The 24,377-nt window shown below is 61.2% G+C and overlaps 2 long non-coding RNA genes across 2 annotated transcripts; one reads left to right on the top strand and one right to left on the bottom strand.

Moving 5' to 3' along the window:
- The first annotated feature begins 1,904 nt into the window (after positions 1-1,904).
- LOC122488569 lies at positions 1,905-4,669 on the top strand. The gene is made up of 3 exons (XR_006298650.1): positions 1,905-2,018; positions 4,312-4,444; positions 4,535-4,669. It is a non-coding gene; the product is annotated as an uncharacterized LOC122488569 (long non-coding RNA).
- Positions 4,670-4,736: 67 nt separating this feature from the next.
- LOC122488568 lies at positions 4,737-6,867 on the bottom strand. Its single transcript, XR_006298649.1, has 2 exons — positions 6,470-6,867; positions 4,737-5,655 (listed from the first exon to the last, which is right to left on the bottom strand). It is a non-coding gene; the product is annotated as an uncharacterized LOC122488568 (long non-coding RNA).
- Positions 6,868-24,377: the final 17,510 nt, after the last annotated feature.

Genomic DNA, 24,377 nt, shown 5'->3' with positions numbered 1-24,377 from the left:
GGCGAGGTCACAGCGAGACGCCCCGGGGCCGGCCCGTGGGGGGCAGCCACCACTGGGAGCCCTGGGCTGGTTTGGAAGCGGGCGGGGGTGTCATCCGCTGGAGACCAGGCGCCCCCGCCCTCCGCCTCCCGCCGCGGGTCCTGGGCTGTGAGGCGATGGGAACTTCGCTTTGCCCCGGCCGACCCGACCACGGCACTCGGGGACAGGGCAAGGACACTGCCTCTCAGTCTCGGGCTGGCCTGGCTCTGCCCTCCCAGGCCCCCCCTCCACCCCGGGCACCTACCTTTCCTGCCTGATACCCCCACTTAGCATCAGGCCTGCCCCAGCCCCGATCCCGAGTCCTCCCGGGAGGCCCCTCCCCACAGGGGACAGTGAGGACGCCCGCCCCAAGCCCCAGCTCAACGGAGCCCGCCGTGGGGCCGCCCGTGCTGCTCTCGGCCTGCCTTCCGGGGTTTACGTCGCCGGCCCCCTCTGGTCCAGGTGGCTGTCGGGAGTCCCAGGACCTGGATCCTTGAACGCCCGATCGGAGCCCCTCAGAAGTGCTGCTGGGACGACCACTCAGGCCCACCCCCGCCACCCCCGGCGGGCGCCCAGGACACAACACAGGCCTTCCAGGGGCAGCAGCAAAGCTCGTGTGCCCGAAACTCCGCGGCCCCTCCTGGCGGTCCCTTCATGTAGAGCTTGAGTGATGCTGATGGTTCCCTCTCTGTCTCTCTGTCTGTCCGTCCCTCCTGTCTCTCTGTGGATCTCTGTCTCTGTCTCTCTGTCTGTCTCTGTCTCTCTGTAGATCTCTGTCACTGTATCTCTGGCTATGTCTGTCTCTCTGTCTCTGTATCTGTCTCTGCATCTCTGCTTGTGTCTATCTCACAGTATCTCTGTCTCTCTGTCTCTATCTCTGCCTGTCTCTGTCTGTCTCTGCTTCTGTATCTTTATCTCTGTCTCTCTTTCTGTCTCTGACTATATGTCTTTGTCTCTGTCTCTGTTTCTGTCTATCTCTGTCTCTAACTCTCTTTGTCTCTCTGTCTCTCTTTGCCTGTTTCTGTCTCTGTCTCTGTCTCTCTCTGTCTCCCTATCTCTGTCTCTGTCTCTCTTTAAGTGTCCCTCCTTGTCTCTGTCCCTCTGTCTCTGTCTCTCTGTCTTTCTTTGTCTCTGTCTCTCTCTTTACCTCTGTCTCCCACACACACGTTCCTTGTTTTCCCCTAGGAAGTTACAGCCCATCTCGTGCCTTCGGGACCCCCAGCCTCCACCCTGCGGGGCGCCCCAGCCCTGAAAGGCCCGGAGACGCAGTGACTCCCACGCGGGGAGGTGGTCTGTCCAGCAGAGTCACTCGGGAGCAAGTTCTCCTTTTATGTGGAAGCGGGAGGGTGAACTTTCGGGTTGGGAGCAAAAGCTGCCTTGCGTAAGCGCCCGATTTAGAACCGTTTGCTGAAATTAAGCCTTTGTTCACCGGACGTTTTTAGACTGAGTAATTTTCAACTCCTGCCAGATGATAAGTAATCTGTTTTATTAGGAAAAATAAAACTTGTCATATTTGTGCAGGGGTTAAATCAGACTTCTCGGCCGTGTCACCTGCTCTCCTGTGTGTGGACGCAGCCTCCACGCCCCCTGGACCCACCCGGGCCCCTCACAGCCCGTGGAGGCGCCTGCAGGGGTGGGCCGTGAGGGGCCCGGGCTCTACCCCCGAGCACACAGCCGCCGTGTGCGACAGCCCCGGGCCAGGCAGCCGTGTGGACGACAGCCCCGACTTCAGCCCCGAGACGGTGGGGGAGGAGCGCGGAGCCAACAGTCGTGAGCGCTCACCCGCCCTCTGCTCGTCACGCGCAAGTTCGCTGGACCCTCGCGACTGTCCCCAGGACAGGTGTGGTTATTACCGACCCGCTACCGAGCGGGACACTGAGGCGCAGAGGGATGGGCCTGGCCAAGATCCCACGGCCATTTGCTGGGGACAGGTGTCCGGGCCACCCGCCCCAAACACCTGCCTACTCCCAGGCGGCCCGACAGGAAGCGCTGGCCGAAAGGTAAGTCCCAGGACCGGAAGGGCACATGGGGCCCCGACCCGGGAGTGAGGTTGGATGAGACCTCCCAGAGGAGGTTACGGCCCGGCCCGGGACGCCGCGCTCTGCCGCCCCCGAAGCAGAGGTCGCCGTGGAAGGCCACCAGGGTCACCGCCTGCCGGAACGCACAAGCCGGACGCGGCCGGGCCCGGGCAGATGTGCCTCGCGGCCTCAACCAAGAGGCCAGCAGCATGTCCCTGGTGCGTCAGCCCGGGGGAGCTGTCTGGGCACGGGGACCCCTGCCTGCCCTCTCCCTCTGCCTCCGCCTCCGCCCGCCTGGGAGCCCCCGTAGGGCGCCACGCCGGCCAGGCCCTCGCGTCTCTCACTACCGGGCGCCTCCAGGTGAGCTCGGCCCGGCCTCCAGGATTCTAGCCGGCGCTGGACGTCACGGAAGGACACGCTGTCCCCACGGCGCCCCCCCCCCCAAGGGACCGTGCAGCCACCATGCTATCACGATCGTTGTGCAGTCTGGCACGGGTGGCGGGGTCGTTCTGAGCTATTGAGCCTGCACGTCCACGGCCGGGGTCGCACCTTCACGGGACAGGAGTCCCAGAGGAAGAGGAGAGGGAGAACGGGGCAAGAATACTCGACCAAGTAACACTCAAAAAAGTCCCGAGTTTAACGAAAGACCTGATTGTATAGTTTGAAGAAACCGACAAGCCCCGAACAGAAAAAATACGAAGAGAAACGTGGCTGGGTGTGTAACAAACTGCCAGAAAGTCTCGACCGCATCTAGTGAAAAGAACCCGCTGTATAGAGGGACACGACAACCCGCACCGCTCCTCTGCCGTGGCCCTGGCCGACCCGGTGGGAGACCCAGGGGAGCTCGCTCGCCTCTAGGGCCAGGCCTGGGACAGCTTACGGGGCCTCTGCCACTTTCTAGAAGCCAGAGGCCAGCCACGGCCCAGCCAAACTCCAGGCGAGGCAGGAGGCCTCGCTAGTCCCGCGTGGTGAGCTCAGCTGGGGAAAGGAGACTCCTCTCTCCCTGCCTCTTGTGATCTGACCTTGGTGCTTCAGGAAAGCGCCCATCTAGACAGTTTCTTGCCATTTACTTTTTCTTTTCCTCTTTGAAAATTAAAAACTTGATAGTTGCTGAGAAACCGAAGAATAAAGTTAATGATATATTCATACAAAACAAAGTCAAGCCATAAATCGGAAAGTGCAACCAGAGATCTTAAGGAACCAGCCCCCTTCACCTCGAAAGCCCCTGAAGGGTTCAGACTTCCCCCTCAGAACTGCCACGCCTTTCGCCCCACAAACCCTGCAATCGAACATCCTTCGTTTTCACCAGCGGGGCTCCAAATCACTTCTAAAGATCTTAATCTGCGCGACTGTATTCTGTTTTGTCTAATTGCTATTTCGGCAGTACTGTTTTCTATTCTACTGCTAAAGGTTTTTGCAAACCGGCCTGGGAATCTCAACACCGTTGACGACTGACTCTTCGTGCAAAATACCTTCTAAATTTCAAATAGCGCTTCCTGCCTGGGAATAAGGCACCGTCTACATTTTTAAATTTTTTTCTCAAATTATTTAAACTGAATAAATTCAAATTCAAGCTAAACTGACGCAGAAACACAAAACACACAGTTTGTCCGTTTCTCTTACCCCCACCCCCTGCCTCTTACAACCACCAATCTGTTCTCTGTGTCCGTGAGCTTGGTTTTTGGGGGACGGTTTTGATTCCACGTGTAGGAGAGATCACACAGTATTTGTTTCTCTGACGTATTTCACTGAGCATAATGCCCTCAAGGTCTCTGCATGTTGTAAATGGCAAGATTCCATTCTTCATATGGCTAATAGATCGTCTCGTGTATATCCTCATCCATCAGTGGACACTGAGGTCGTTTCCATATCTTGGCTGCTGTGAATAATGTGGCAGTGAACATGGCCGTGTGGATATCTCTTCAAGATACTGCTTTCAAAAAAAATTTAATGTTTATTTTTGAGAGAGAGAGAGCAAGAACGCAAGTGGGGGAGGGGCAGAGAGAGAGGGAGACACAGGATCCGAAGCAGGCTCCAGGCTCCGAGCTGTCGGCACAGAGCCTGACAGGGGGCTCGAACCCACGAACCATAAGATCATGACCTGAGCCAAAGTCGGACGCTTAACCGACTGAGCCACCCAGGCGCCCCTCTCACGGGATTTTCTACAGGGCCTTCAGAGTCCTCTGCATAGGGCATCATGGCATCTGCAAATAGTGACGGTCTTGCCCTGCCTTTCCATTTCAGTGCCCTTCTCTTTCTTGCCCAATTGTTCCAGAAGGACCTCCAGCTGACTACAAGTGGTGAGTCTGGGCGTCTCGGCCTTGTTTCCGATCCCAGAGGACAGCTTCCAGCTTCTCACCGTCGAAGACGATGCTAGCTGTGGGGTGTCATACACGGCCTTTATTAGGGTGAGCTATGTTCCCTCCATACCTGCTTCCTTGAGACTTCTTTCACAAATGGATGTTGAATTTTATCAGATGCTTTTTCTGCATCTGCAGGTGTTCTCGTGATTTTTATCCTTCACCTGGCCAACGCGGTGAATCCCGTTGGTGGCTGCGTGGCTGTCGAACTATCCTTGCATCCCTGGAATAAACCCCGCTCGGCCGCAGTGAGTGGTCGTGTGGACTGTTGAATCTGGTTTGCTAATCTCTTGTTGAGGATTTTTGCCTCTATGTTCACGAGGATGTAGCCCCGGAAGCGCCGTCTGCATTTTAATTCTTTGGAAACGCATACTCCATGAATGGTAGACGTAAGCGCTCGCAATTACCCAAAATGCCCGTTTAACCAAAGACGCCCACTCCCCAACCATCTCACTCAGTGGGAGCTACGGTTGCAAAGGGATCGATCCCCCGGAAGGCTCAGGGATGTGCCTCCAGCAACCACGGCACAGTGGTGGTTTAGGACATGCCTCTAATCCCCCAACAATCCCATGCAGGGTCAGCCCCTTCTCGAGTCATGGCTCGGCAGCAAACCACATCAGTTAACAAATGGACGAAATACGTGGAATCTCTGATCATCTGTAAGGCACCGGACCGATGTGAGGGCTGTTAATAATGAGAACAAACGTGCCGCTGTTCCTGTAGGTCAGCCCTGAACGCACGGCGATCCACGCACCAATTTTCCAGAGCAGGACGAAGATGTGGCGGCTTGAAATGGAACGCGAGGTGTAGCGTTGCCGGGTGCCCTCCAGTCACCTCAGCAAACAGCCGGCCTCCACGTGGCTTACAAAAGACGGACCCCAGGAGATGGGAGAAGTGGAAGAGTGGCTTCCCCGGCGGGAACGTCCATCACTGTCTACACCATTTCCCGCATCCTGATCCTGAGGGTCAGTGTGCGGAGCGATTGCGCTCAAGCTGGCTCTGCTGATGTCACCTTCTTGTCACCTTCAAGTGACAGTCTGCTGGAGGGGCGTGCCAGGAGCAGCCCTGCAGAGCACTGGACACAGGGCAGGGCGCCCGGTGCAGAGGTGAGTCGGGGAGGGGGAGGAAATGGGGATGAGCCAGCAGGAGGGAGGCAGCAAGTGGGGCTGAGAGAAAGCAGAAGTCTGCGGTTGCAGAGCAGGGCTCGGTGGAGACCCTCCCAGAGCTGCGTTGGGACAGGAGAGGCAGGTGGCCCGTATCTGTTGATGGAAAAGGATGATGAGGTGAGAGAATGTTAGCTCTGGGAGATGTTTCCCAGGCCGTGTATGCCCACCCCTCCCTCTGCCAACATGCGTGTGCACACACATACACACACGTACACGCACACATGCACACGACTGTATACACATGGTGCACCTACCCGTGTACACACACCCACACATGCACACACACGTGCGCACAGATGAAAACGTCAGGACCCACAGGGGCTACGTGACTTCCCTAGGTGACATCTGGGAAAGGGGAGAAAATGTCACCCAGAAATGTACTAGAATCCCGCCTACCTGAGCTACACTGGCGCTACACGCCTTGACCGAGGCCTTGTCACTTGGCCTCAGACCCCATTTCCCAAAGGGCAGCTCACCGGGTAGAGCGCTGGTCAGCCCGGGCCTCGCTCGGACAGAAGGGCGCTCGGCGGTGAGTCTCCAAACGAACCCTGCGCGCAAGCAGCCAGTGCCAGGGGCCCGTCGCAACTGCCACCCCTCCCGGACACCAGCCCGCCTGGCTCGCTGACCCCAGACCGCCCCCCCCCCCCCCCCCCCGGGTTCAGCAGGCACCATGCCGGCCACCAAACACACAAGGAGGCCCGTCCGGGACTGCGTGGTCCTCGCTGGGGCTCCTGGCGCGCCCAGTTCACTCCCACTTTATGGATGAGAACATTGACCTTTTCCCGGGGTCACCGGGTAGCAAAGCCCCCACGGGGCTCCCGGTGTGTCCCCGAGGAAGCTGGCTCAGCCGCGGGCCCCTCGCCGCCCGCCCGTGGCTGGAGGCTCGTTTCCCAGGCGCGCCTCTCACCTTGAAGGGAAGCTGGGGAGGCTGGCTGCGCTCCCTCGCGCCGTGGGGCTGGGCCGCACCCTCTGCGTCACAACCAGTCCCCTCTGTGCGCCCTGCCCGGTGCCCAGGTACTTGTATCCAGGTCTGTGCTCTTTTCTTTCGGACTTTCTTTCGGACGGAACCGAGGGTGTGTTTCACTCACTCACTGCTCGCGGAGCGCGATCCCATTCTGGCCAGGGTCGGAACTCCGTGCCTTGGGGGCGCCCAACGCCTGTGCCCTCTGCCGTCCCCGGAAATGGACATCTAAGGGTGACGTGTGTGTGCCGACGCCGCACGGGGATGCGCCTCCGTCGTGTCCGCCCCCTCGGGCGCCCCCACGGGATTGTGACGGTCCTCTCCAGCCCAGCCCCCCCCCCCATTGTCTCACTGCTGTGCCTCACACCTGGGGGCCGCCGAGCTGGGCGGGGGCTCCGGGGCGGTGGGGTTTCGGTGGGTGGCCGCCCACCTTTCCTAATTCTACAGGCTGAGATGCGTGCTGGCGTCCGGCTGTGGGTGTCCCCACGGCACAGGTAGCCGAGCAGGGACCCGCCCCCTGCGGTTTGCGGCGGCGGGAGAGGGGCGGGGGCGGGGAGGGGGAGAAGGCGGGGGGGGGGGGGGAGGGGGGAGGGGCGGGAGCAGGGGGCGGGGGCGCGGCCTAGGGCTGCACCTGTCTCAGGCGCGGGCAGGTGCGGCGGCAGCCCGCCGGGTGGGAGGGGTGGCCGGGCGGGGGGCGGAGGGGAGCTCCGGGCGCGGAGCCGCCAGCACGCCTGGGGCCCGGACGACTGCCACCCCCCGCCCGCCCCGCGCCCGGGGGTGGGGCGGGGAGGGGGCTCAGCCATCCGCCCCCATTCACAAAGGCAGGCTCGCGGCACCCCGGCCCGCCCGGCGCGGCGCCTGCGCGTTCCCGCCCGCGTGTCTCCCGCTCTGGGTCCGGAGCGCGTGCGCGGCCGAGGGCGGGTCTTCCCCCTCCCTCCCAGCGCCCCGCGAAAGCTCTCACCTCCCCCACGTCAAAGAACAAAGAACGTCTAGAGCGCCCGCCGGGTCCCTGAGGAAGGCCGAGCTGTCAGGGCACCGACCTGCCCGCGTCTGCAGGTTCTCCTTCCATTTCTTCTTCCCCCTCCCCGAGCTGCAGCGAGCCCCCCCCCTCCCCGCGCCCGGAATCCGCGCTGCGTCAGCCGGAGCCTCGCGGGGAGAAAGAAGGCTTTGGAGTAGGGTCGAGGGGCGACGGGGGGTCCTTGATGGGGTCACCCAGAGACCGCTGCCACCGTAAAGCAATCTTGACTGGAGGGGGTGCGTCCTGGCAAAGAAGCAGCCCAGGGGTGCCGGCGTGGTGGCGCGGGGGCACCCGTGGGCTCTGTCTGCCCAGGGCCCCGCCTACGGGCCACCCTGCCCCAGGGCCCTTATACGTGCCCTGACCCGCATCCCTTGGGTCTCCGGGGCGGCCCAGATAGCGTCTTCCTGCGCGTCTTCGTGGCTCCAGACGGCGAGGGTCGAACTCTTTCACTGTCCTGACAAGCGCTGCCTCCAGACGCGGGCTGCGGGTCCGCCCTGGCTCCTGACGCTGGGGCTGGGGAGAAAGCTGGCTGTCTATTATCCGGAAGTCAGAGTTCTGGGTGATTAAGGGTAAACAGGAAGCCCGCACCAGTGACGGGGCCCCAGGAAGACCCCGAGGCCGCGGGTGGGCCTCACTCTTCACTCCTGTTCCCGAAGCCCAGTGGGGGGAGCACGTGGGGTTCCTTACCAGCGGCGGGGCTGACAGAAGGTTCACGAATAGCACTGTGGGGACGATGCAGACAAACCCACAGCAGTACGACCGCGCGTGAAATAACCAGCCGAAGATTAACAGGAAGCCCTGTGCAAACCAAGTGTTACCTTCGGAGGTGGCTTCAGATGCGAAGGTGTCCCTCCCCACCCCCCACCCCCGCCACGTTCCCCTTGCGGGCTCCCTGCATTTCACGGGGGAAGGTGTCCCCTCTAGGCGTCAGCCGCCAACCCCCACGCCCACGACGATGCCCAAGGACCGCGGCCTCCCCCAGACTCGCCTCACCTACAGCTCTGCTGACTTTTCCACCTAAAACCCACGGCACCGAGCTCCACCTCCCAGAGCCCCGGGTTGGATAAAGGACACCGGGAGCCCACAGGAAGGCTCCCCGTCCGGCGGCCTCACGCGTGGCCTCCGCTCCAAATTCCCCCCTGACCTCAGGCCACAGCACGGCCGCTCCTCTGCCTCCTCCGGAGCCCTTCCCGGCCCGAATCCGCCTTCGCCCCCCTGCACGACTCTGCCCAAAGGCCGTCTAGCAGTCACTTCAGCCACCCCGAGGAAACGCAGCCCAGGCCCGCACAGCTTGGCGGGCCGCCCTCCGCTGGAGGAGCCTTCCCCACGCTGGCCGCCCCCCCCCCCCAGGCTGGACTCCGGCAGGCGGGGCCCACGCTGTCTGTGGCTCTTCCCACACGGCGGCATCCTCCCCGCACCCTGCGGGAACCCGGGCTGATCCTTCAAGACCCAGGCGGCACCGCCCAGGTCGCCGTCACCCGCGCAGACTCATCACAGAGCCGCGTCCCCCTGCACACCGCGGGACCGAGACTGTTCGGCGGTGAGGTTACAGCTGGATGGGGGCACCTCGCAGCCTGGCACGTAGTAGGCGGCCGGGGAGAGTCTGAAGGCAGGGACCCGCGTCCCTCCTGCCCTTCCCCCGGCACTCACGTCCACTGTCTTTAAAATTGTTATTTCTATCCTTCCTTGTTCCAGAAGGATCTGAGGCGACTTTGATCGAAACTTCACAAAGACTGATTTCCCAGGAGTCCCGGATTAGTTGAGAGCCAGAGGCTTAAAATTATACATTCACTCATTCAATCAATCAGCAAATATTTATTCAGCTCTGCGTGCTGGGAACAGGTTCAGTCCACGCGGGCCACGAATTTGCACGTCGAAGTCCACGCGGGCCATGAACTTGCACGTCCAGCCCCACCCAGACCACCTCGGGGCCCCAGCGGTGCCTGTGGACCACAGGCCTGGGAAGTGAGCTCAAATGCTTACACGTGGTCCCAGGAGGAAGGCGGGGGCGGGGGAAGCCAGTATCCTGGGCCGAGAAGCCACGTTCCTCCCGGCCCTGCGTCACATCCCTGCTCCAACCCTAAGTACACTCTTCAAAGTTGCCATTCCGTCCAGGTTGAAAACTTGAACGTGGGCCTCCAGGAGCGGTGTGGCGGCCCTGACCGCCACCCCGCCCTGGCACCCGGGGAGAGGCAGTCGGCTTCTCCAGGACTCACACTTGTCCCCGTAAACAGGAGGTTGAACTGGATGCCGCCAGAGAGCTTCCTGGCTCTGGAGTTCTGGAATCCTGACGCCCCGGTTCACGCAAGAACACAGAGGAAAACCGTCCAGGGAAGGCAAGGGCATTTCCTAGCTTCTCATCTTAAAGAAAACCGCCAAAAGCAAAGGCTTGGGACACAGCCCTGGGAGCGCCTGGCCAGAGCACGCGAGGCCCCAAGGACACTCACTGGCGGCTTTGCTCTTGGCGTTGCTGGCGGACGCACACGCACACTCCTGTGAGACTGCGCCGTGGTTCACAGGGCCAGGCTGCCACGGGGCTGTGTGGAGAAACGAAGCAGGGGGACGAGTCTGGGGGCCGTGGGGGCAAGAAGGCCTCTCTGGGGAAGGGTCCAGGCGGCGACTGGAGACCGGGGAGAGCTTCCCAGCCCGAGGTGGGAATACGGGGCGGTCCCGGTGGGCCAGCGTGGCTGTCGGGGCGCGGGGCCGGGACGGCCGAGTGGCCGGTGGGGCGGGGTGGGTGCTGGGCCACGTGCCCGTGCAGAACAGCCCTGACGGACAGAAACAGGGGAGTGAGGTCGGGGCGCCTCACACTGTGGGGCCCCCACGAGCGCAGCGAGCCTGGCCTCGGCCCCCGGAGCAGCCCGCGCTTCTCCGGCAGCCCGCCTTCTGCCCACGAGACGTCACCTCTGGCAGGTGCCGGTGCTCAGGGCCCCTGGCCGCGGCCCTGACACACTTCCAGGGTTCTTCCCAGCTCATCCGCTGCCCCGGTGCCCTGGACTGGAGATTCAGCGTCTGCGTGTTGATCCTGAGCAGGGTGCTGGGGCGCGTCATTAAATGACAGATCGGGAGTCATCTTTTTTCTTAAAGAATACGCCGTTTTTATGAGGCCAGTGTTGGCTGGCGTGAGCACTGGGCTAAGACATCACCAAGAAAGAAAACTGCAGAGAAATACCTCTTACAAATACGGAGGCACAAATTCTCAGCGAAACCCCGGCAGACTGACCCCAGCAGGATATACAGTAAGAATTATACCCCAGGACCAAGTGGGACTTATCCCAAGGATGGGCTAGAAACAGCGCATCAGATCCCAAGAAAGCTATTTTTTAATGTTAGATGCGAGCTTTTAACACGTTGAACGCACCACACCTGGCCGCGTGGGGTGACACGCCGTGTCCGGGGCTGCCGGGGTGGCTACGAGAGCAGGGCGGGGAAACACAGACATGCCCCTCCCACCGCGAGGTCTGGAGCCGCGGCCCGAGGTCGGCTGTCAGCCGGGCAGAGGCCCCCGGGGCTCTGGCAGAGGGCCCCCCCTTCCCTCCCCTGGCCTTTGTTGCCTGCTGCCGCCCTTGGTGTCACTCAGCTCGTGTACATGCTGCCCCAGCTTCTGCACCCGCCGTGACCTGGTGCCCCCGTGCGTCCCTATGTGTCCCTGTCCCTCCTCCTCTAAGGGTGCCAGCCACTGGACTTCGGGCCTCAGCCAGTACGAGCTCACCTTAACTTGGCGTCTGCAAAGGCCCTATTTCCAAATAAGGTCAATACACAGGCCTAGAGGTTAGGACTTAAACGTGTGTTTCGGGGGCACATAATTCAACCCCCGAGAGGCTGCGAGAGTCGGCCTTTTCCAACGCATTTCACCGACTTCGCCTTCTTTGGCTACAGAAGCGCAGCTGGGCAACTGTGTCACCTTGAAGGGCCCCGCTGACCCTACTGATTTACGTTCCTCACCGTTTCCTGTACTATTTGCTGTGTTTCAATCGATTTATTTTATATTTAAGTTTTCTGGGTTTGGGGGTGTTTTTGCTTCAGGTTTTCATTCTATAAGCACAGAGCATTCATTACACAAGCTCTGTTTGTGAGCTACTAAAGAGGACTTCCACCGGGGAATGTGCCCTGTGCTAGACGGTTTAAGGGGTCCGCACCCTCCCAGCGTGCAGGGAAGCCCACGGCCCCCACGCCACGGCCGCAGCTCCCTGGCCCACCCTTGACTTGCAGAAAACCGGGAAGAACGGGGGCAGCCCCCCACCCTGGCCGGCCGACCCCAAACCCTGCAAAGCCTCTGAGTTCCTCCACTCAAGGAGGGTCTTCACGCGGAGCGGGCCCCTCCCCACCTCGCGCCCCACGTCTCGTGGCCTTTATTTGCTTGCACACCTGCCGTCCTCGAGGATGGAAGGCCGCCTGACTCAGTCATCCCTGTCTGATTCATTACCGCCTGGCTCGGCCATCCCTGCTCCAAACAGCCGCGGAGATGCCCTGGCGAGCAGCTCACGCGGGGCTCTCCTCTACCGCGCCGTGCAGACCCCCACCCGCCGTGCTTGTCCAGAACCCAGGTGCAGCCCCCACCCCTCCCGGTGTCCGTGTTGCCCCTGGGGGGCCTCGGGCTGCCCTCAGCCTCAAAACGGGCCACGCTGAACCCCGTGAACTCCATCCCTTCTCTTGGGCCCGAGGGCTCCCTGACGGGGGTCCAGAATGCTGCCCCCCCCCCCCGCTGGTCAGGCCCTGTGAGCAGCCTGGATGTAGGTGCTCCCAAAAGACCAGACTGGCCCACGGGCGAGCGGAGACCCCCAGCCCCCAGAGCCGGTGCCCCTGCCGGAAGGGACTGGAGGGGGGGGGGGACGCACCCGCCCAATGCCACCCCATGCAGGCAGGAAGTGTCACCCCCTGACTCGGCCAAGGCACACAGGGCCCATAGCAGAAGGTTTAAAGGTCGTTAGCATTTGTCAGTAAAAAGCAATAGGTATTTCTACGCAGCGGCATCTGGATGAGCAAAAGAGATCACTCCTCAATCGCCACGAGACCTCTGCTCATTACACAGCGTCATTTTCGGTTATTAACAGGCAGCCGCGAGCCACCGACATTTTGCACGTTTCCTCCAGGATGCGTCGGGGACACTTCTGGCACTCAGTTTGTCATTTTCATCAGTGTCTTTCGCCAATTGACCGGCCCGGCCCCAAAACCTCACACTGTCACTCATCATAAGTGAATTTATCCACATGTACGCAATCAGAATACACATGAGAGTTCTGACTGTTTGCATACGAAATTACTTCATTCTCCACGCTTCAGAAAAATTCAGTTTTGCATAATAAATGATGATAAGGTCCAGTTGACAATTACATAGGTGGGAATTTTATGAGGAGACGCCTGGAATTTCAATGGGCTGGGAGTGTGTCTGCAGGTTGCTCGAGCAATCAGCCGCGAGGCCCGGTCCCCCGATGCCGGGGGGCGAGCGCCGGGCTCCCAGCCCCCCTCGGAGCCCGCCTCGCCCACACCGCAGACTGGCACGTCTCCTGTTTGTGTCTCCTCCTGCGACACATCCTCCAACCGGCTTAGATGCACAGTCAGGCGAATATTAAAATTAATTAGGCTACTATTGTAACGCGGAGAAACAGCAGCTTTCTGGAAAAAATCCTCCAGGGACGCACCCCCCACAAACAAGCGTCTGGACCGGCCTTGCTCTGCAAGGAACAGGCCCAGGACCCTCTGAGTGACTCGGGTGTGGCCTCGTGACGCCAAAGAAGAAGCGAGAGCAGGGGCGCTTGGGGGCTCAGTCGGTTAAGCCTCCGACTCCTGGCTTCCGCGCAGCTCGCGATGCCGCGGTTTGCGAGTTCGAGCCCCGCGTCTGGCTCCGCGCTGACCGCGTGGAGTCTGCTTGGGATTCGCTCTCTGCCCCTCTTTCGCGCACGCTCCCTCTCTCTCAAAACCAATAAATAAACCTGGAAATTTTTTAAATAAATAGATGAGGTTTAAAAAGAAAAAAGAAGAAAGAACAAAGTGCGTTCTGGGTTTTCCAAGGACCGCCAGTCTCCGTGACTCACGAAGGGGCTCTGTCTGCTCCAGAGACAAATGTGCTTTCATGTCTGATTACACTGGTCCAGGGACAGCATTGTCATTGGTTCATTAATCAGCTGCGTCTCTCATGTTCTCACCTACTTGTTGCATCCGGCGGAGGGCCCGCAAAAGTCACCGTCCCCCCCCCCCCACTGTGTACCTCCTTCCCGATGCCACGCCCACAATCGCAGAAGGTCCCCGGCGGCCAGAGGTGCTGACACTGACCACCGACCTGCCTCGCTTCCTGAATCACAGCCGCTTCGGCCGCTGGGGTGACCACGGACCCTCCCACCTGGGAAAACCAGGAAAACCGTCTCCATTTGTGGTTAAAAAACAAATCCACACGCTTTGACATAATCCCAAACACGTCTTCCCTTTGTCTGCAAAACGGACTCGTACGTTCTCACCTAAAAAATTCCTGTATTTTCTCCACAGACGCGTCTGCGTGTTGCAGCCCCTGGAGACGTGAGTCTCTCAGACGCTGTGGCGGTGAGGCGTGGGGTGTCTGCACACTGCAGGGCCCGCCACCCCCCCTGCGGTCACAGGGGCTCCCCCTGGTCCGGCTCAGCTGCTATGCTCTGGGCATCCGTGTTCGAGGCCTCATCTCGCTGGATCTGCCAATGATCCCGCGTCGAGTGACAGTCGCTGTCACTGCCTGCTGACAGCAGTGAGGGAATGAAAAGTCTGGAAGGAACAACGCGTGCCTGGCCCCCGACGGGTGGGGTGGCCCCGTGTGATCCCGCACACGACACCGTCCTCACCTGCTCCCGCCTTCCGGGGGCTGCGGAGAATCCTGCCCGCGTAGGCTTCAGGGTTACGTGGGGGAAAGCTGGCTCGCCCCCTGCGTTCCCACGGGCACGTGCAGAGAGAAATGTCACCAGATTCGCCGGATCTGAAATCTGCCGGGAGACTGGGGAGGAAGCCTCTGCCTTCAGAATTTGGCCGCAGCCAGATAGACAGGAAAACGCTGCATTCGACCCTACGGAACAAGATGGAATTCAGCGGAAACGTGAATGACTCCGGAACCGGCTGGTTGATTCCGGGAATATGTGTGACAGAGACCTGTGCACCTGCACGGTGCCTCAAGCACTTGGGTGTGACTCAGTCTGGCCAGGGCAGGTCTCCAGGGATGGTCACCTAGGGGCTCACTCAAGCAGCTGTCCCACCCTGTCCCCCACACACCAGTGCAGAAACGTTAAGCATCCCTTCCCTGGGTGGACCTGGTCCTGAAGCCTGGGTAGATCTCCTCCTCACTCAGGGGACATCTCCATCCGGAAACGCCAGACCACAGAGACACCCCCCCCCATGATGCCTTCCTTCCTTGTGACGTCCCCTCTGTGACGGCCCCCGGGACACCCTTGCACACAGCCTGGCGTCTGGGGTGGTGTCTCCAAGCAGAAGCCGCCATCCGGCTCCCCCAAGTGTTGCTGTGAAGGCCACCAGACCCCACAGTGGCCACCGAGGACCCCTTTCCCTCAGCACCTGCCCCCACAGCCTCCAAACCCGCGACACTCAAGGTTGCCCGGGGTGAGTCCTAGGGAGACGTGGTGAACGGGACCACCAGACCCCCAGCCTGCACGGCTAAGGCACCGCACCGCCCTCCCCTACCCCTGCCGGAGACAAGCTAGGCCTCGGGAGAGAGGCCCCAGGAACAGCTGAGGGCAGGGGGTGGCTTTGCTAAGAGGGAGCCGCCCCAGAAGCCTGCACAGGGAGTCGTGAGACCCGTGCCCTTCGGCTCGCACACCACGCGAGGTTGGCAGGCCCCCCTGCAAACCACTGACGCGGCACCAGGGAGAGTGACAGACGTGGACGTCCCACAGCGGGCTGGCAGGTCCCCACCCTGGCCAGCAGGCTTCGCAGAGCCTGACCCGTAAAATCAGTGCTCGTCCAAAGATGCCCAAGCTTTGGGGGGCGGGGGGGGAGAGAAGTACCTATTTATGTATTCAATCTATTTAACAAAAACTTCATAGAAAATATTATCCGGACATTCAGAGAGTATTGCAGCCATGAAACGGAAGTAAGATGCTATGTAAAACAGAGAGGGGACCCTCGGTGGCTCAGTCGGTTGAGCGTCTGACTTCGGCTCAGGTCATGATCTCAGCAGTTCGTGGGGTTGAGCCTCGGGTCTCAGAGCCTGGAGCCTGCTTCGGATTCCGTGCGTCTCCCTCTCTCTCTGCCCCTCCCCTGCTTGCGCGCTCTCTCTCTCTCTCTCTCTCAAAAATAAATAGACATTTAGGGGCGCCTGGGTGGCGCAGTCGGTTAAGCGTCCGACTTCAGCCAGGTCACGATCTCGCGGTCCGTGAGTTCAAGCCCCGCGTCGGGCTCTGGGCTGATGGCTCGGAGTCTGGAGCCTGTTTCCGATTCTGTGTCTCCCTCTCTCTCTGCCCCTCCCACGTTCATGCTCTGTCTCTCTCTCTGTCCCAAAAATAAATAAACGTTGAAAATAAATAAATAAATAAATAGACATTTAAAAAATTAAAACAAAAAAAGAATATTCAAAGAATAAGAAGGAATTCTTGTGACAACAGTATAAAATTGTTGATCGAGTGGAAGAAAAAGCTGAGGGAACCTCGTCAAAAAGAAAACTAAGAGCTGAAACAGGACAAAAAGGTAAGAAAACTATACTCAGCCGAGGGGGCCTCACAACTCGAAGCGAGGGGTCCAGAACAGAGAGCAGAGGAAGGGGCAGGAGGCTGTCAAGGTCACAGGCCCGGAGGAAGGGCGTGACCTCGTCCACCTGTACCGGCGGAAGAGACGAGACGAGACGCGCGCTGGTGACCACAGATCTCAAGCCACCGAGAAGCAAAGACTCCAGAAGGTCAGGAGGAGAGGCAGGGCGCTGGGAATGAGGACGACGGGGACGCCTCCGCTGAAACCCAGGAAGCTGGAGCACGCGGGGAGTGGCCTCTGGGGCGAAGTCTTGTCCAACGCAAAACTATATCCGCGGGCAAATACGTCAAGGATGGAGAAAGAGTGTGCGTAGTTTTAGACGGGTGCGTCCTCAAAACATTCATCTCCCACACGTCCCCTCTCGGGAAACTACCACAGAATGTGCCACGTCAGGGCCAGGGAGCAACCCCGACGGGAGGCCGTGGCTGTGGGCAGTGGGGTGAGGCTCGCCAGGTGAGCAGGGAAGGAAGCCCCCGGCGGCGCCCTCCACCCAGGGGCGCCTGCCAAGGTGGGAGGAGGACGCGACACGCCCGGGACACGTCAGCCGTGAGACGGAGGGTCGGACACCAGGACCAGTTGCGCATCCTGCGGGGAGGCGTGGGTCTGGAGAGCGAGGCCGCGTCGACAGCATCCAGGAGGAGGCGTCTCTAAAAGGACGGAGCCCTCACTGAGTCCAAGAAAAAACAAAATTTAATACAAGAAATGAAACCTAATTACGATACTGAGTGGCTCCAGTTCTGAAAGATATTTACAGTGTAATCCTGTAAGCATTAAAAATTATGTTATAAGGGGGGCGCCCGGGGGGCTCAGTCAGTGAAGCGCCCAACTTTTGATTCCGGCTCAGGCCATGATCTCACGGTTCGTGGGTTCGAGCCCCGGGTCCGGCTCCAGGCTGAATGTGGAGCCTGCTTGGGGTTCTCTCTCTTTCTGCCCCTCTCCTCCTCTCGCACGCACACTCTCTCTCTCTAAAACAAAAATATTTTTTTTCATTTTAAGTAAAAAACAGTGAGTGGTATAGGTCAAGAACCACATGGAGAGATTTTCAGGCTGCCGATGTTGGGGGGGGCCCCCTCCGGGGAGCAGGTGTCGGGGGGGCCGAGGTCCCACGGCCAGTCGGTCGCCCGGGCACGGTTGCTGCTGGGACGGCCACCCGTCAGGGGGACGCGGGTGCCACCACGGCCGCTCGCCCTCCCCTCGGGGGGCAGGTCCGCCCAGCGGGCACTTGCGTGGGGGTCATCCCGGCATCGAGTCCCAAAGGGAGGTGTGGAAAGCGGGAGTTGCCATTTCTGTGTCTCTGCCCCCACGCTTGTTGACCCAGGTTCAGTGGCTTCGGGGAGACACAGAGGGGAACCTCGACTGATGTGACTTTCTCTGCTGACTTGGCCGCTGCTGAGGACTGGGTCTGGGTCTGGGCCGGCAAGCTAGCTTCGCGCGGGAGCAGCGAGCCACCCTCTGGGGTCTCCTGTCCGCGGCCTCGGCAGCTTGGGGCAGGGATGGGCGTGGCCGTGCTCCAGGTGGGGGCTGGTCCGGCCTGCAAACCCCCAGACTCGGCGGGTCAAGACTGTCAAAACAGCCCCAGCGGGGCTCTCAGCGCGGCACGGACGTCTCCAGAAAGAGCATCGGTCGACTCGCGCGGACGCGTGTAAGTCACACTTAGCGACCTGGGGGTAGGGGGGAGCGGGTTCCATCTCACTGCAAAGTCAAGGCCTGCAGCCGCTGTACAAAAACTGAATGTTCCGCAGTGACCAGACGCGGAATGTTCTAAGCCCAGACAGAAACACCTGACTTACAGGCAGGACGAATACGCCCCTGACGTGCTGGTCAGGAAGGTCCCGGGGAGGCTGCACAAGCGCGGAGAGTCTGGGCGTGGGCACCGCTGTTTCCTCTTTCCCCGATGGCCCCTGATGTCCCCGCAGGCTCGGGGAGCCAGCTCTGGGTGACACGGTGCAGCCGCAACACCGTGCAAACGCCTTCCCCCACTGCCTCCTGGCCAAGGGGACCGCAGGCCCGAAAACGCTCCGCGTGCCCGTCCTTGAGCCGCCCGAGTCCCCCCCGGGGGCCTGACGTCTTACAAGCACACGTCCTGCTAACCAACAGCTGGGATCCGGGGCTCAGCCCTGGGGCAACACGTTCTGCGACCCGAAACCCAGCTCGCGAACAGACGCCCCCGGACCCCAGAGGGGGTCCCACGCGCCTGCCCCATGCCTCACGGGGCTGCACCTCTGCCCGTGCCAGCAAAACACGACCTCACGGGGAGAACTGGGCGTCCACGCGCCAGGGAGAGAGGCCTCGGGAGAAACCAGCCGCGAGACGCCTGCACCCGGGACCTCCCGCCTCCAGGACGGAGACAGATAAACTTGGTGGTCACGCCCCCTGAGGCATGTGTTCTGGGGGCCCGGGCTGACTGGAACGCGGGAGAGGCCATCGGGGGCCTCGACAGCCGCAGAGAAATGAGGCACCTCCCCCCCTCGCACCCCTGCTCCCACCTGGTAGGGAGGGCCTCCCCCGGAAGTTTCTCTGCAGGAGAGTGAGCCCAGGCATGGGTGCCGTGGGGCAGGCGGCCGGGTCGGGGAGAGGGGGCAGCCAGGCAGCAAGGGCTCCTAGGCCCTCAAAATGTCATCAACCACGGGCCCCAGCAGCAGCCCATGAGCCACAGCCTCTGCGTCTTCCCTGCCAGCCTGAGGCGAGGGAAGGTCCCCAGGTGCTCACCTGGGAAGGCAGGGCATTGTCTGGATTTGCCCAGGGGTATAGATGCTGGCTTGGGAAGCAGCTGTGGAAGGAAGGAAGGAAGGAAGGAAGGAAGGAAGGAAGGAGAGAAGAGAGAGAGGGAGGGAGGAAGGAAGGAAGGAAGGAAGGAGAGAAGAGAGAGAGGGAGGGAGGAAGAAGGAAGGAAGGGAGGAAGGAAGGGAGGAGAGAGAGAGGGAGGAAGGAAGGGAGGGAGAAGGGAGGGAGGAGGGAAGGAAAGGAGGAGGGAAGGAAGGGAGGAGGGAAGGGAGGAGGGAGGGAGGGAGGAAGAAAGAAGAAAGGGAGGAAGGGAGGGAGGAGGGAAGGGAAGAGGGAGAGAAGAGAGAGGAGGGGGAAGGGAGGGAGGGAGGAGGGGAGGGAGGAGGGAGAAAGGGAGGAAGGAGAGAAGGAGGAAGGAAGGAAGGCAGGAGGGAAGGGAGGGAGGGAGAGAGGGAGGAAGGAAGGAAGGAGAGAAGAGAGAGAGGGAGGGAGGAAGAAGGAAGGAAGGAAGGGAGGAGCAAAGGGAGGAGAAAGAGGGAGGAAGGGAGGAGGGAAGGGAGGAGGGAGGGAGGGAGGAAGAAAGAAGAAAGGGAGGAAGGGAGGGAGGAGGGAAGGAAAGGAGGAGGGAAGGAAGGGAGGAGGGAAGGGAGGGAGGAGGGGAGGGAGGGAGGGAGGAGGGGAGGGAGGAAAGAGGAGAGAAAGAGGGAGGAAGGAAGGAAGGGAGGAGGGAAGGAAGGGAGGAGGGAAGGGAGGAGGGAGGGAGGGAGGGAGGAAGAAAGAAAGGGAGGAAGGGAGGGAGGAGGGGAGGGAGGAGGGAGGGAGGGAGGAAGAAAGAAAGGGAGGAAGGGAGGGAGGAGGGAAGGGAGGAGGGAGGGAGGGAGGAAGAAAGAAGAAAGGGAGGAAGGGAGGGAGGAGGGAAGGGAGGAGGGAGGGAGGGAGGAAGAAAGAAGAAAGGGAGGAAGGGAGGGAGGAGGGAAGGGAGGGAGGAGGGAAGGGAGGGAGGGAGGAGGGGAGGGAGGAGGGAGAAAGGGAGGAAGGAGAGGAGAGAAAGAGGGAGGAGGGAAGGAAAGGAGGAGGGAAGGAAGGGAGGAGGGAAGGGAGGAGGGAGGGAGGGAGGAAGAAAGAAAGGGAGGAAGGGAGGGAGGAGGGAAGGGAGGGAGGAGGGAAGGGAGGGAGGGAGGAGGGGAGGGAGGAGGGAGAAAGGGAGGAAGGAGAGGAGAGAAAGAGGGAGGAGGGAAGGAAAGGAGGAGGGAAGGAAGGGAGGAGGGAAGGGAGGAGGGAGGGAGGGAGGAAGAAAGAAGAAAGGGAGGAAGGGAGGGAGGAGGGAAGGGAGGAGGGAGGGAAGGGAGGGAGGGAGGAGGGGAGGGAGGAGGGAGAAAGGGAGGAAGGAGAGGAGAGAAAGAGGGAGGAGGGAAGGAAAGGAGGAGGGAAGGAAGGGAGGAGGGAAGGGAGGAGGGAGGGAGGGAGGAAGAAAGAAAGGGAGGAAGGGAGGGAGGAGGGAAGGAAAGGAGGAGGGAAGGGAGGGAGGAGGGGAGGGAGGGAGGAGGGAAGGGAGGGAGGGAGGAGGGGAGGGAGGAGGGAGAAAGGGAGGAAAGAGGAGAGAAAGAGGGAGGAAGGAAGGAAGGGAGGAGGGAAGGGAGGAGGGAAGGGAGGAGGGAGAGAAGAGAGAGAAGGAGGAAGAAAAGGAGGAAGGAAGGGAGGGAGGAGGGAGAGAGAGAGGAAGGGAGGCAGGGAGGAGGGAAGAAGGGAGGAAGCAGGCAGGGAGGGAGGGGAAATCCAGGAGACCCAGACAGTCTGCTGAGAGGCCGCGTTGCCCCCAGCCGGCACGGCTGCCCCGGTGCCCTTGCAGAGCAGGGGGATGAGGTGAGGGTCCCCCCCCCAACCCCGAAGCCAAGGAGTCGAGCCGGCCTGGAGCGCAGCGGGCCCCAGGGCGCCGGCGTAGGGAGAGGCTTGCACTGCACTTGGGCCCTTCGCCACAGCCGGGAGCCACAGGCCTTCTTGCTCCGGGACAGAGAGAGGGGCTGCCTGCGAGCGTGGGCCCCGGGGGAGGGGGGGGGGGCGGGGGGCGCGGGGGGGCAGCAGAGCCAGGGCTGCGGCGCTGGAGAGGACCGTCCTGCCAGGTGCTCGCGGCTCGGTCCTCCGTGGGCCCGCTGAGCCGCCCCGCTGCTCTGACCGGAGTCTCCTGCCAGGCGGCTGGCGGGAGCCCCGGGACAGCACAAGCACAGCCCGGGGGCCGGCGCCCGCGCAGCACAGCGTCTGACGGTCTCTGGCACCTGCTGGTCCGGGCAGGACGGGCTCAGGCCGGGACCCCGCTGGCCCTGCCCCGGACCCACAGGGAGCCCACAGGGGACAGAGCCCAGCTCCCGCTTTGTGAGAGCCCTTCTGCCAAATGCCGAGAAAGGGGTTTCAAACGATCAAACGTACGTTCAGATGTTCTGCTGAGGTGCGAATAGGGAGAGGGAGGCTCCGAGGTGGCGAGAGGGACGGAGCCGCTAAGAACGGCGGCCACAGGAGCCGGGCTGCCCCTCCCCTCCCCCCGCACCGCCGTCTCCACACCCAGCCTGGCGACACCGGCTGTGGCGCACGGATCCCAGCCGTGGGCCCGTGGAACACGCGGGGGCCGCCTGTGAAGCCAGACAACTGCCTGGGCCCTCCCAAATGTCACTGCTGCCGAAGACAGAAAGACAAGTCTGAGGGACTGTTCTGGAAGGAAGAAACGCGAAGAGGCATGATGGGTCTTTGATTTTAAGCATTTAAATAGTTTTAAAGTATTTTAAATCATTTAAAATGATTCCTAAGGGGCGCCCCCCGGGGGGCTCCGTCCGTTAAGCGTCCGACTCCCGGTTCCAGCTCAGGTCACGATGTCACGGCGTCGTGGGACCGAGCCCTGTGGCAGGCTCTGTGCTGACAGTGTGGACCTGCTTGGGATTCTCCCTCTCCCTCTCTTTCTGCCCCGCCCCCGCTCGCACTGCCTTTTCGCTCTCAAAATAAATAAGCTTAAAAAATTATTTTAAATAATAATTCCTACACGGGCAATTATTGAGACGACGGCAAAACTGAAAATCGCCGCGCGGCAAATAAAAGTACAATTCTAGGGGCGCCTGGGTGGCGCAGTCGGTTGAGCGTCCGACTTCAGCCAGGTCACGATCTCGCGGTCCGGGAGTTCGAGCCCCGCGTCGGGCTCTGGGCTAATGGCTCAGAGCCTGGAGCCAGTTTCCGATTCTGTGTCTCCCTCTCTCTCTGCCCCTCCCCCGTTCATGCTCTGTCTCTCTCTGTCCCAAAAATAAATAAACGTTGAAAAAAAAAATTAAAAAAAAAAAAAAAAAGTACAATTCTACATTTCCTACCCGTGATTTTCTTGCCGCGGTTTATAGCAGCGTCTCCGTTCCCGGGATCCACGATACTGACAAGCCCCATCACGTGTGCGTCTCCCTCTCAGACGCTGAGCCAGTAAAAACCACGCGTGTCAGCAGGTGCACACACACGCTCCCCCCCCCCCCCCCGGGAAGAGACGGGACGTGTGTGAATGGACACAGATGCAGGCGGGGTCGAGACGGCGCGCTATTGCGCAACGTTCCCGTGGGTCTGCCATGTTTCCAGGTAAAACTTGGACCCCAAGACCGCAGATGAGCAGGTACAACCTCTGACGGCCGGAAGGCACAAGAAAGAAGATCCAGCGAGAAGGTGGGGAAATGTTGGGCTTTGGCTTCGGGAGCAGCGAGTCTGATGATGAACGCCCAAGGGCGCTCGTGAACAGAACGGAACCGAAAGCCCTGTCTTCGGGCCGCTCCCAGGACGGAGGAGCGTGACTGTGGCCGCGGAAATGCCAGGCCGCCGCCAGCGAGACAGGCCGCGTCGCCTCCCGCCCCGGGAGGCGATGAGAACAGGCAGGAGGCCGGCGATCAGCAGGAGACAGGGAAGGAGTAAGCGGCGAGGAAGAGCCACGATGCGTGAGACTCAGTGAGGCCGCGGAGACACCCCGAGTCACCGTTCCCACCGCAAGGGCCGCTGAATGTCATTGTCAGCCAAAGGGAGTCTCAAATTGGAAGTTTCAGAAAGGCAGTTTTAAGAACACGTCTGAAGATAATTTGGAAAACTGAAAGCAAAGAGGCACGAAAGATAAATCGGGAAAATACTGCTGACGACCGGGGAGAAGAGCCCCAAGTCCAGCAGGCCGCCCAGCACCCCGAGAGTGGGAGTCGGAGGAGGCTGGGCCCCCGAGCCTGCAGGACAAAGTCAGCGGAGCGCTGAGGGCGCGAGGGGCGGAGGCGGGCGGCTCTTCTGCCCCCAGGACACAAGGTGGCAGGTGCCTCGGGCCGCACGGGCCGCCACGGCGCCACGGCCCCCTTTCAGAGCATCGGGAGACTGAGGCACCGGAGCTCAGGAAAGGACCAGGTCCACGCGGACACCCCAGCTTTGCGCGGAGGCCGGGACCCTCGGCCCGCTCTGCTTTGCCAGCTGCTCCCCCTGGACCTTTGGAAGGGGCGGCGGAGGGAGGCCGCAGGCTTCGGCTTCTTTTCCCGACTGTGCCCGCCGGCTCCCGACCCCACCCTGCATTCCCCGCACTCAGCAGTCGGGCCCCGGGTGTCGCCCCGGCCAGGGCAGCTCAGAGCCTGGGTCCCCGGGCACGGCACCAGCCGAGCCGTCTGGGCTTCTGTCCGCGGGCCTCCCCCAGGAATGTTCCAGCAGCTCGGAGGCCCCGCCTGTCTGCAGCCTGCCGGGGCTCCGCCCGCACCCGCCGCCACAAAACACCTAGTGCTCCCCGTCTGCTTTCCTTTTCCAGTTTATTTTTTTTTATATTTAGTTGACGCTTCTTTTAATTAGCATTTCTCTGTGAAATAACTGGTGTGGTTCGTGTCTGTCGTGGATCCTGGGCGGGTCTGTGATGGAGGCGCCCAGCATACCCCTCACGGGAGTTGCCCAGGGGACACACGTCGCTCACAGGTACGCCAGGACACCGACAGCATCCGCGTTCACTAACCGCCCTAGAAACCCGCGTGGAAAGATGTGTGAACCCTGACGGGGTGCCCTGCGGGGCCCTCTCCTGGTGTCCGTAGAGGTCGGACCTCCCTTCAGAGGGGCCTGGAGCCACAGGCTGACGGGTTATTTCTCCCAGTCGTGGAAACACTCATGCCGGTACGAGCTCCACCCGTCCATAGGGCGCCTCGTCCTGCGACCGGGCCCCAGCCCGCGGCTCCCGCACAGAGGCCGCAGCCCGGCTCCTGGCGCCCATCGGCTGGGGCCCCGGGCCCGTCCCACACCAGCTCACGGTCCCCCACCACGGCGGTGTCCTGGGCCCGAGGCCCGAAGTGAGCACTGATACGAGGGCCGATTTCCCTCGGCCACAGAGAACCACGGGGGCGGCCCCGGCGGTGGGACTCGCACCGATGACAA

This window comes from Prionailurus bengalensis, chromosome A2 (genome assembly GCF_016509475.1).
Source record: "Prionailurus bengalensis isolate Pbe53 chromosome A2, Fcat_Pben_1.1_paternal_pri, whole genome shotgun sequence".
NCBI lineage: Eukaryota > Metazoa > Chordata > Mammalia > Carnivora > Felidae > Prionailurus > Prionailurus bengalensis.
Note: the sequence above shows the minus strand (reverse complement) of the source record. Positions and strands in the feature narration are given on the sequence as shown.